This window comes from Lactuca sativa, chromosome 3, assembly GCF_002870075.4.
Source record: "Lactuca sativa cultivar Salinas chromosome 3, Lsat_Salinas_v11, whole genome shotgun sequence".
In the NCBI taxonomy this organism is placed as follows: Eukaryota; Viridiplantae; Streptophyta; class Magnoliopsida; order Asterales; family Asteraceae; genus Lactuca; species Lactuca sativa.
Genome location: NC_056625.2, coordinates 197096377 through 197109646, shown reverse-complemented (window position 1 = coordinate 197109646; position 13270 = coordinate 197096377).

The following is a 13270-nucleotide window of genomic DNA, read 5'->3' as shown; positions in this document are numbered from 1 at the left end:
AAATAATTCCTATGATCATCTAAACATCATAAGAACAAGAACATGAATATGAACACTTTCAAGAATCAAAATCACATTAAATCTTTGTAATTTTGATAATTTGTTGTTGTAAATGAGTTAGAAAGACATTACACCTTCTAAAATAAGTTTTCAAGTACCAAAACATTTTAGGGTAATGATTCTAATCCATTTCCAGCAACACAAGTCGAAATTCTGCACTCTGTCGACCCTACTCGCCGAGTGCATAAACCTACTCGCCGAGTAGGTTGAAGATACACATGAACTCGTCGAGTCCTCCCCATGGACTCGCCGAGTCCATCAGTCAGACAGCAAGATTTTCGACTTTCTTCAACTTTTAAGCACAAATAACAAACAAACAAGCCTAGGCTCTGATACCACTGATGGGTTTTGAGCATTCTAACACTTCCTAAGTGTACATGCAACCCTAATAACCTTGGATCTATGTTTGTCTAATTATCATGCAAAGTTGAATTCCAAGGTTATATTCCTATCTAGCATACATGGGGAACAATTTTAACTTGAATCATAGATAGAATAACTTACCTTGTTGTTGCTTGTGTTCCTTGAAACCTTGTGAGCCTAGCACCCCAAGTGTGATGCCTCAAATGCTTCACACAACACCAAATGCTCTTGGAAAGACTCTTGAGATAACACACACTTCTCAAAATCGGCCAAGCCCTCTTGTTTCTTCTTAGTGCCGATTTTGGTGGAGAATGGGATCCTTATATAGTGTTGACACATCTAGGGTTACACCATGTAAACCCTAATGTGTCATGACTCTTCATTTCCATGACCCATGGGTTTGTAACTCCCATGGAGCATCCATGGAGCATCCTATGGGTAGAACCCAACTTGATAATCCATGGAGCCTCTTAGCCCACTATACAAGATATGGATGAACCCATATATTTAATTAGTTAACCTTTGATCACTTAATTAATTCCAAATTAATTCTTGATCAAACTAATCAAATAATATTATTAATATATTAGAACTTATAATATATTAATAATCTCCAAGTGTTATTTCTCTCATTTAGTCTAACCAATTGCATGGTGCCATGCAACCCAAATGGACCATGCCGGGTCGGGTCAAGTACAAGCCCGAAATAGTTATGGACTTAGACACCTTATCCAACAGCACCAACAAAAGGTATGTCATTCTAACTTGTGTTATTCAAAGTTTTGTATGCTAGAATAGAATAATACCTTGGAAAGTTGATATTTGCATGTATAATAAAGAAAAAATAGATCCAAGGTATTTAGGGTTGCATGTACACTTAGGAGTGTTAGTTTGCTCAAAACCCAACAAAAGGCACCTTCCATCATGAGTGTACGGCCGCACACCCTTTGGGCCGCACAACCATGGTCGTACACACCTTTAAAGTGGCCATACACCTCACTCATGCAATCCTTTGAGGTCCTATCACTTAATGCAAGTAGTGCCAAGTTCTTAGAATGGTTCTTCATCAGATCTAGTGGTGAAATACCATCATTCAACTCCTTTATGTTTCATTACTTGTTGATTAGGATCAAATCGTGTTCAAGGCTTCACTTGAACATCCCTCATTCCGTATCGATCCTTCATTCAAATCACCCAAGGTGAGTTCATACCCTTACATTTTTCCATACTTCTAATGTTTTCAGGGGGGGGGGGGGAATACAAGCTAAACATAAATGTTTTCAAAACTCATGAAATTCTCATACTTTAACCCTTTTGTACTATGTTTAGCATAACGGTCATTTTTTTCACTAAAACTGCATAGTTTTTTCAGATCCGCTATTCACTACGTTATACATGCAAACTATAATCGGTATAGTTTGGGATTTTTCTAAACATAGCAAGTATAGAAACTTTCACTACTAAATGTATGCACTAAGACAGAAATATTTTACAGTTTGCATCACTACTTTATCATGTTTTCATAACTGTAATTATCACTACGAACGGTATACATTCGGATTTTCACTAGGGTAGAACACTACTACACTAAATGTAAACTAGATTGTACGATACTGTGAGGCGCTACTTCACTACTGTACCTTTAGGTGTACAGGGATAAATCCTATCATAGTATAACCAGAGTCTCCTGGAGGGAGAACGTGAGATTTGTGAATAGATCTATTCGGGACTGACAATCCCACACCCAAACTACTAGCTACAATTAGGAAGGCATGCCTAGGGTGACAAATTTCATTTAACTCAACGCCAGACGAACATTGGAAAGGTCTCTAGTCATATCAAGTATGGTTGTACGACTCACATTATGTATAAATTGTCTTTAGTTTACAACCCGACACTCTTCAATAGTTTTATTCATTCTAAATAGAACCACTACACACTTCCACTGGAGAACTTTCAGAGTTTTCAAATAGAACGGAACATACAATGGTTTCACGTACGAAATACTTATATATCATGATTAGCATAGCTAGTCAGATGAAGTATTATTTTCGCATACCACTACGGTTTTCAGTAACAAACATTCACGATTGCATGTAGAATTGAGAACACTACATTTTCACTAAAGAAAATATTGGATTTTCTTGAAACTATACAAAACACTTTTATGAGCTCATCAACAAGTTTTCATTACAAACTACCGATTATGAACTCACCAGCTTTACGCTGATATTTTCAAACTGCTAGTATTCTCAGGAAATCAGTAGACAGGTACCCGCTGGATTTTTGAGAAGCTGGAGCAATAAAAGTCTCATGTTTATATTTTATGTATACTCTCTAATGTAATTCAAACAAGTTTTCAAACGGATGTAAACCTTTTCATATATGTATACACTGTGATGGTTGTGTTGCTATGGTTGCTATTATACATTGGTTGTGATGCTATACATGATGTCCTCCGCCCCAAAACATTTCCGCCATTTTGGTCTTGGGGTGTGACAGATTGGTATCAGAGCCCTTGTTTATAGCGAACTAGTATATCGAACCTTACATGGTATACAACTATAAACACTAAAGGGGCCTAACTGCTCTACACTAAAAATATACTTTCAAAAATATAAGTATTTTTAGAAAAGAATACGAGCATGCATACCTAATAGAATTCGTGTCATTAGTGGAACAACACAAAAAGTATTTGTATATTGGGACACTGCAGTCAAACCTGGGCAGTTATGTAATCATGTTTCGGGTGAATATAGCTGATCAACTATATTCAGTCATAACATGACCAACATGTGCTTGGGAGTGACGGTGGTGTTACAGCAGGCCTAAAACTTACTAAAAACATTCACTACAAAATACTATAGGAGTATTTCACTACATCCAAATTCAGTGAGGAGATTCATTCTTAGTGTTGCTACCTATCTATTTGGTAGTGATAACTTAGTTACATTAGTAAACTTTCTATGCTTATCACGGGTAGAACACTATTATTATCAGGATGAAATATATATTATTTTTTATATATCTTGAGGACTTACCATCCTCTCCTTCCCGATTGTTTCTAGAGATAGATAGCTCCTCAACCAAGACCCATCACAAGAAACGACAACACTCTGCCACCATCACCACCCCCTCCGTTCGACCCCGTCATGTTTCAGGCAGTAGTTACAGCCGCCGTGACTGCAGTAATGGCACAAGTGAACTCTGGTGGGGCTGGAGGTGGAACCGACCAACAAAGACAAGATGAAAGTCAGGGACAACAAAGGGAATGTTCCTACAAGGACTTCATGACCGCGAAACCCAAGTCCTTCGAAGGAAACGAAGGAGTCATCGCTTTGACTCAATGGTTTGAGAAGATCGAATCCATCTTCGAAATTTGCGCATGTTCTGAAGCCAACAAGGTGAAGTTCGCCGCCTGCACCTTCACTGACAGAGCTTTCACCTGGTGGAATGGTTGAGTCAAAACCCTAACCGTGCCAGTAGCTAATGCCATGGGTTGGGAAATACTGAAGGAACTCATGTTGGCTGAATACTGCCCGAGGGGCAAGGTGCAAAAGTTGGAGAACGAACTTTGGAACTTGAAGATGATGGGTTCTAACATTGCTGCTTACACTGCTAGATTTTGTGATCTGGCACTTCTCTGTCCGGGAATGGTCACCCCGGAAAGAAAGAAAATCGAAAGGTACATCTGGGGGCTGACACAACCCACCAATGGAAATGTGTTGGCTGCTAGACCGACTACATTTGAGAGATCCAAGGATCAGGCACAAATTCTGATTGATAATAGTGTTGATCTAGACGAAGTGGCAGCTGTTTCTGAGCCACAGAAGGAAAGTGGTGGGAAGAAGAAGAAATCATGAAACAAACACAAAAGTCAGTCTTCGCAGGAGCCCTCTAAGAGACAACAAACAGTGGTAGTTCATGCTGTTACTGCTCCTGCTATTGCCCCAACTACTGTTCCAACCACCCAAACTCCTACCGGTGTTTATGCTGGGAAATTACCTTTGTGCAACAAGTGTAACTTCCATCATCACGGACCCTGCCATGAGTTGAGTTGAAACAACTGTGCGAAGAAGGGTAACACAGCTCGATACTGAAGGTGCCAACCCAACCTACCAACCAAACTGCGGGAGCAGGTGTTGGTCAAGCTTGTTATGGATGTGGAGAGGTTGTGCATTATAGGAGAAATTGCCCCAAGGCAACGACTGGTGGCAATACAGGGAGAGTTTTGGCAATGGGCCAGAATGAAGCGGTTGCTGATCCTACTGTTGTTACGGGTATGTTCCTCCTTGACAAGTCTCATGCATGCATTCTTTTCGATTCTGGTGCGACAAGGAGTTTTGTTAGTCGTGCATTCAAACATCTAATCAAATGTAAACCCCAACCTTTAACCGAAACGTTCACTGTCGAGATGGCTAACGGAGAGAAAGAGAGAGCGGACGACATATTCATAGGACGTACTCTTACCTTAGGCAATCATTCCTTTCCTATCGATCTTATGCTTGTATCTATCAAGAGGTTCAATGTCATTATCGGTATGGATTGGTTGAGCCCCAATCGTGCTGATATCCTTTGTTTCAAAAAAGCTATTCGCCTCAACCTTCCCTCTAGCGAAGCCCTCATGATTTATGGTGACAAACTTAGTTCGAACCTTCGTATCATCTCGTGCATCAAAGCTCAGAAGTACCTACGGAAGGAATGCTATGCATTTCTAACTCATGTTGTTGATGGGATGCAAAAAGCTAAAGACCTCGAAAGCATCCCCAAACTCTACAATTTTCCTGAAGATCTCGTAGGAATTCCTCCCGAACGTCAAGTCGAGTTTCGTATCGACTTAATCCCCGGAGCTACTCCTATAGCTAAGTCTCCCTACCGTTTAGCGCCAGCGGAGATGCAAGAATTATCTAGACAGCTCAACGAGCTGATCAACAAACGATTCATAAGGCCAAGTTCCTCACCCTAGGGAGCTCCGATCTTATTCGTGAAAAAGAAAGGTGGATCCTTTCGTATGTGCATTGACTACCGAGAGCTGAATAAGATGACCATCAAGAACTGATATCCCTTACCCAGAATCGACTATCTCTTTGACCAACTTCAGGGAGCCATTAGTTGCAAGTCCGTTAGAATGATGTGCCTAAGAGAGCATTCTGAACTCGCTATGGACACTACGAAGTTGTAGTAATGCCCTTTGGTCTGACCAATGCACCGACAGTATTCATAGACCTGATGAATCGAGTGTGTCGCCCTTTCCTAGAAAAGTTCGTGATCGTGTTCATCGATGACATACGTGTCTATTTGAGGAGTGAGAGTGATGATAAACACCACTTCAGACAAGTGTTGGAAACCTTAAGGGCGGAAAACTTATACGAGAAATTTTCGAAGTGCGAGTTTTAGATCAGGAAGGTAAATTTCCTTGGGCACGTGGTTAGCAAGGACGATATTCACGTAGACCCTTTCAAGATCAAAGCGATAAACAATTGGTCTGCACCTAAGACACCCACAGAAATCTGGCAATTCTTGGGCCTCGCAGACAATTATCGCAAGTTCATCCAGAACTTCTCCAGAATCGCTAAGCCCTTAACTACCCTGACACAGAAAGGTGTAACCTTTAGTTGGGGAGTCAAGCAAGAAAATGCATTTCAAACATTAAAGCATGCCCTGTGTAGCGCACCTATCCTGTCACTGGCCGAAGGGACGGAAGACTTCATGATCTATTGTGATGCATCCAATCATGGCCTAGGCTGTATGCTCATGCAGCGAGGAAAGGTCATCGCCTACGCCTCGAGGCAGTTGAAGACGCATGAGGTCAATTACATAACTCACGATCAAGAGTTGGGAGCAGTTGTCTTTGTATTGAAAATTTGGAGACACTATCTCTATGGAACCAAGTGCACTATCTTCAGCGACCATAAGAGCTTGTAGCATATCCTTGACCAGAAAGACTTAAACATGAGACAGCGACGATGGGTAGAGCTAGTTAGTGAGTATGAGTGTGAAATTCGCTACCATCCCGGCAAGGCTAATGTGGTAGCAGATGCCCTCAGCCGAAAGGAATACTCTGGGCGAAAGGTGAAGGCATCGACAATGAGCGTTCATTCCCATCTATCCGCACAAATCAGGCAGGCTCAGCAGGAATCCTTGAAACCAGTGAAAGTGACAGATGAAGCATTGAGGCGAATGGACAAGAACTTAGAGGTTAAGGGAGACGGAGTGTACTATTTCATGAACCGGATCCGGACCCCAAAGTTCGGTGGGTACAGAGAGGTTGTCATGAATGAGGCTCACAAGACAAAGTACTATGTTCACATTGGTTCAGATAAGATTTATATGGATCTTAAACAGATCTATTGGTGGCCAAACTTGAAAGTGGAGATTGAAACCTTCGTGGGCAAGTGCTTGACTTGCGCCAAGGTGAAGGTGGAATATCAGAAGCCCTCAGGTTTACTTCAGCAGCCATAAATACCTAAGTGGAAGCGGGAAATGATAGCAATGGATTTTATCACCATGTTACCTAGATCCCTGAGTGGTCACGATGCCATCTGAGTAATTGTCGATCGATTGACGAAGTCCGCACACTTCCTGCCAAAACATCAAGATGGAGAGACTCACACGGATCTACATTCAAGAGATAGTCAGCCTTCATGGGGTACCTGTATGCATTATCTCCGACCGAGATAGCAGGTTTACCTCGAGTTTCTAGAAATCACTACATAAGGTTCTTGGAACTAAATTTGATATGAGCACGGCTTATCATCCGCAGACTAATGGACAGAGTGAGAGAACAGTTAAAACCTTGGAAGATATGTTAAGAGCATGCGTCATCGACTTTGGCGCGTCATGGGACACTCATCTTCCTTTGGTCAAATTTTCCTAGAACAATAGCTACCATACTAGCATCAAGGATGCGCCGTTTGAAGTCCTCTATGGCCACAAATGCAGATCCCCTCTATGCTGGGCTGAAGTGGGTGGCATGCAGCTAGGGCTGTAAATGAACCAAACGAACACGAAAAAGGTCTTGTTCATGTTCGTTCGTTTAAGTTAGCCGAACAACAAACGAACACGGATGGATAAACAAACGATATTTTCTTGTTCATGTTCGTTCATTTAACAAATTACCTTGTTCATGTTCGTTCGTTTATGTTCGTGAACATGCTAAACGAACATAAACGAACAAACATAAACGAACAAAGATAAAAATAAAACACAATTGAACATATATAAACATAAACGAACATATAATATAGCAATATAATAAAAAAATTTGAATATAAATGAATGTAGATAAACTTAAACGAACGAAGATAAACGAACATATATGAGCATCATAAAGGAACGTTCACGAACATAAATTAACGAACGAGACCCTTATTCATGTTCGTTCATTTAGCTTAACGAATGATAGTTTTTGTTCATGTTCGTTCATTTATTTAATAAACGAACATAAACAAACTTCCCGCCGAACGGTTCACCGAACGTTCAGTTCATTTACAGCCCTACATGCAGCTAGTCATTGGTCAAGTCCCCGACAACACTCTTACTGGTCCTGAGATTATCCAAGAGACGACTGAAAAGATCGTGCAAATCCAAGAATGACTGAAAGCCTCACGAGATACACAAAAGAGCTATGCCGATACACGACGAAAACCCTTGGAATTCCAGGTCGGTGACTGCGTCCTTTTGAAGGTCTCACCATGGAAAGGCATGATATGTTTCGGAAAACGTGGAAAGCTAAACCCAAGGTATGTTGGACCATTCGAGATCCTTTCTACGATCTGTCCCGTAGCTACAAACTCTAGTTACCTCGAGAGCTCAATAGCATCCATCCTGTCTTCCACGTGTCGAACCTAAAGAAGTGTCTGTCCGATGAGACACTTGTGATTCCTCTCGATGAGATCGAAGTAGACAAGGGTCTACACTTCATGGAAGAACCTGTCGAAATCATGGATCGAGAAGTCAAGCATAAAAAACAGAGTCACACCCCAATAGTGAAGGTCCGCTGGAATGCCAATCAGGGTCCTGAATTCACTTGGGAGCATGAGGATTCAATGAAGCAGAAGTACCCCCATATCTTTCCAAGTTCATGATCGTACTTTATTCTTGAATTTCGAGACGAAATTCCCTCTAACGAGGGGATGATGTGACAACCCGAAACTTCAATCCTGTACAATTAATCAATTCAATCAATATTCAACTTGCTTTGTCCATTTCTAGTCCTATTCAAGGGGTCATTTAAGTGTTCTAAGCTTGTATATATAACCAAGGTTGAGCTTAGGAATGAGTCGGAGTGTTGAATAATGATAAAATTGGGCCATACACACCTCTTGGAGGAGTGTACGGCCGTACACATGGATATGCGACAACACACCCACTCCCTTGGCAGCACACTCACTTTTGACAGCACTCACACTCCTATATAAAGGGTATCCCCCTTCCTTTCATTCCTTTAGCACCTTCGCTGCACACAACATCATTTCCTCTCAAGTTTCTCCAAGTTTGAACCTTCCAAAGCTTCAAAAACGTGAGTAATCCATCCCTTAACTTGTTGTGCATGAAGAACCTCTTGATCTAGGCCTCGAATCACGAAAGTCCTGTCAGGTTCTTCATCTCGTTGAAGGAGTGCGGCCACACACTCATGTGTGTGGCAGCACACTCCTGTGTGCACCAGCATACTCATGTGTGCGGCAGCACACTCCAGTCTGCATCCACACACTCATGTGTGCGGCAACACACACATTTTTGCGACCATAAACACACACCATAGGACCGCAAACCCATTTCTAAGAGCCTAAACTTGTACTACAACCAAGTATGAGCCTAGGACACTTCATGGATGCAACTATGGACCTTGAAAACACCTCAAAGGCACCTTCCATCATGAGTGTACCGCCGAACACCCTTTAGGCCTCACACCCATGGCTGTACACACCTTTAAAGTGGCCATACACCTTACTCATGCAATCCTTTGAGGTCCTATCACTTAGTGCAAGTAGTCCCAAGTTCTTAGAATGTTTTTTCATGACATATAGTGGTGAAATACCATCATTTGACTCCTTTATGTGTCATTACTTGTTGATTAGGATCAAATTGTGTTCAAGGCTTCACTTGAACATCCCGCATTCCGTATTGATCCTTCATTCAAATCACCCGAGGTGAGTTCATACCCCTACATTTTCCGTATTTCTAATGTTTTCATGGGGGGGGGGGAATACAAGATAAACATAAATGTTTTCAAAACTCATGAAATTCTCATACTTTAACCCTTTTCTACTATGTTGAGCATAACGGTCATTCTTTCACTAAAACTGCATAGTTTTTCTGGATCCGCTATTCACTACGTTATATATGCAAACTATAATCGGTATAGTTTGGGATTTTTCTAAACATAACAAGTATAGAAACTTTCACTACTAATGTATGCACTATGACAGAAATAGTTTACAGTTTGCATCACTACTTTATCACGTTTTCATAACTGTAATTATCACTACGAACGGTATACATTCGGATTTTCACTACGGTAGAACACTGCTACACTAAATGTAAACTAGATTGTACGATACTGTGAGGCGCTACTTCACTACTGTACCCTTAGGTGTATAGGGATAAATCCTATCATAGTATAACCAGAGTCTCCTGGAGGGAGAGCATGAGATTTGTGAATAGATCTATTTGGGACTGACAATCCCATACACGAGCTGCTAGCTACAGTTAGGCAGGCATGCCTAGGATGCCCTATGTCATTTAACTCGACGCCTGAAGAACGTTGGAAAGGTCTCTAGTCATATCAAGTATGGTTATACGAATCACATTATGTATAAATTGTCTTTAGTTTACAACCCGACACTCTTCAATAGTTTTATTCATTCTAAATAGAACCACTACACACTACCACTGGAGAACTTTCAGAGTTTTCAAATAGAACGGAACATACAATGGTTTCACATACGAAATACTTATATATCATGATTAGCATAGCTAGTCAGATGAAGTATTATTTTCACATACCACTACGGTTTTCAGTAACAAACATTCACGATTTCATACAGAATTGAGAACACTACATTTTCACTAAAGAAAATATCGGATTTTCCTGAAACTATACAAAACACTTTTACGAGCTCATTAACAAGTTTTTATTACAAACTACCGATTATGAACTCACCAGCTTTACACTATATTTTCAAACAGCTTGTATTCGCAGGAAATCGGTAGACAGGTACCTGCTAGATTTTTGAGAAGCTGGAGCAATAAGTGTCTCATGTTTATATTTTATGTATACTCTCTGATGTAATTCAAACTAGTTTTCAAATGGATGTAAACCTTCTCATATATGTATACACTGTGATGGTTGTGTTGCTATGGTTGCTATTATACATTGGTTGTGATGCTATACATGATGTCCTCCGCCCCAGAACATTTCCGCCATTCTGGTTTTGGGGTGTGACAGATTGGTATCAAAGCCCTTATTTATAGCGAACTAGTATATCGAACCTTACATGGTGTACAACTATAAACACTAAAGGGACTATGTGCTCTACACTAAAAATATACTTTAAAAAATATAAGTATTTTTATAAAAGTATACGAGCATGCATACCTAACAGAATTCGTGTCATTAGTGGAACAACACAAAAAGTATTTGGATGTTGGGACACTGTGGTCAAACCTGGTTAGTTATGTAATCATGTTTCGGGTGAATATAGCCTGATCAACTATATTCAATCAATAATAGTCACATGTGATCATGTCAAACAAGTAATTTAATACACTTAATTTTTAGTTCTTAGAAAATTCTAATACAAATAGGAGCTTTCGTACTTACTTTATGGTATAAATCAAAAGTACACACCCATACCATTTCAAAAGTTTTTAACAAAAGCTCGTTTTGATTTCGCATGAAAAATTTATGATAAAATCGAACACTATAAGTCTCTATAATAAGAAGAAATTAAAATATAATGGGAATTAGCTATAGGAATCTAAAAGAAAATTGTAGTACTCGGAAATACCTATGTGTGGATATAAAGAACATAAGAAACGGAACTTGTATGAAAACGATATGTTCTTCCGAAGATCTAGCAGTCTCAGAGCTTCACTTGTGGCAGAAACCCTAATTTGTCGGATCTCACGATGTGAGCATGTATTCACACGACATGACAATGATTCAAGAAACTTCTCAAGGCTAGAATACAGTTCTCAAGGCTCACGACGTGAGCATGTCATCCTCATGACGTGAGATGTTATCCGGACACCTTCCGAAGCTTGAAACCCAAATGGCAAGTCTACGAGGTGATGCAGCAAGGGCTCACGACGTGAGCATGTTATTCTCATGACGTGAGGGTGCCCTTGACATCCAATAAATAGCAAGTTCGACCCTTGCTCTCATTACCCCAAATTTCCTTTCTCTCTCGTTTGCTAAAGGCATTCTTTGTCCCGAGCATGACGATCACAAACCGCTGACAATTTCTAGTTAGATTCTATCACATCACACTACTAGGGTAAGTTTCACGACCCCATTTTAAACCTTTTATCATTTTCAGGGGAGAATACATTTTTTTCATTTGTTTGTTTATATAAATTGTAAATTATTTATATCAATTATATTATTTAGTTATATAATCGTTATAACAACTTACCGTTAAAATTGTTGTTTATATAAATTTAGTAAGCATTGTTGTTACTCTTCGCACATAATATGAATTACATTATACAACATAAACTGGTAAACATAAACATGTTTGATTAAAAGACTACAATTTTAGTGCTACTCATTTAAGGGTTTACATGAGACACATTCATTACTTAAGTGTAATACTTAGCAAAATCCCCTACCTATAATCGTTAAATCTTAAGTGAGCGGGAGAGTTATGTATAGATCTATACGACCTGACACCCCCACCTGCAGTCGCTAGCTATAACCATCGACGGTCAAGTCACGAGTGATAACTGTCTTACGACGTCCGATGAAGAGTCGTGAGGGGCAACATCTCATCAGTAGCTTGATTATGGGAACTCTTGCAACATTGATAATCACACCTAAAAGAAAATAAAATATAAGTTTCAAAATACTTATTTACGATAAAACAAGTACTTTTGGAAATAAAGTACACATATAATATAAGTTTCAAAATACTTATATCTATAATATTTGGAATAAAAAATACGTAGATATAAATATACAAACTTGTGAACCCACCAACTTTATGTTGACATTATTATAATCTTATGTATTCTCAGGAAAATAAGAGTCGGACGTTTCATTCTTTTGGGAAACATTCATGGGATCCTCGAAGCACTTTTTATCTCTATTGTACTTATCTGATTAAGCACTACTTGTAAGTACTGGTTTCTTGTATTCTAAAAACTTAGTAAGATATGTAATATATTTTGTAATAAAAATAACATTTGTGGTATAAGTTTTTGTTGCTCAATGTAATCGATAACTGTGAACCATGATGACGTTGCACAAGCTCGGCATTGCCGCTGGTGGCCTGGGTTTGACAGATTGCTATCAGAGCTATTGGCTATAGCGAACTAGTATTTTCTTAGGAAATTGCGACTATAGCTTTAGACTTACTACTCTGATTAAGTTTATTCCTTAAGCATAATAATTAATTACACTATTGATAAACTACTTACGGAAGATTTTTCCAAGATGGATTTGTCGCCTTGGGTTGTTGGATTTTAGAAAAGCTATACGCTGAAATGATCCCGCCCTCTGACTTTTCTTGTTTAGCTGATCCTTACTTAATAGCCTTGAAGTACCAAATAAAAACTAATAAAACACACATACAAACTTCAGATATAGAGTTATTTATAAACTCAAACCCTCGATGAAAACTCT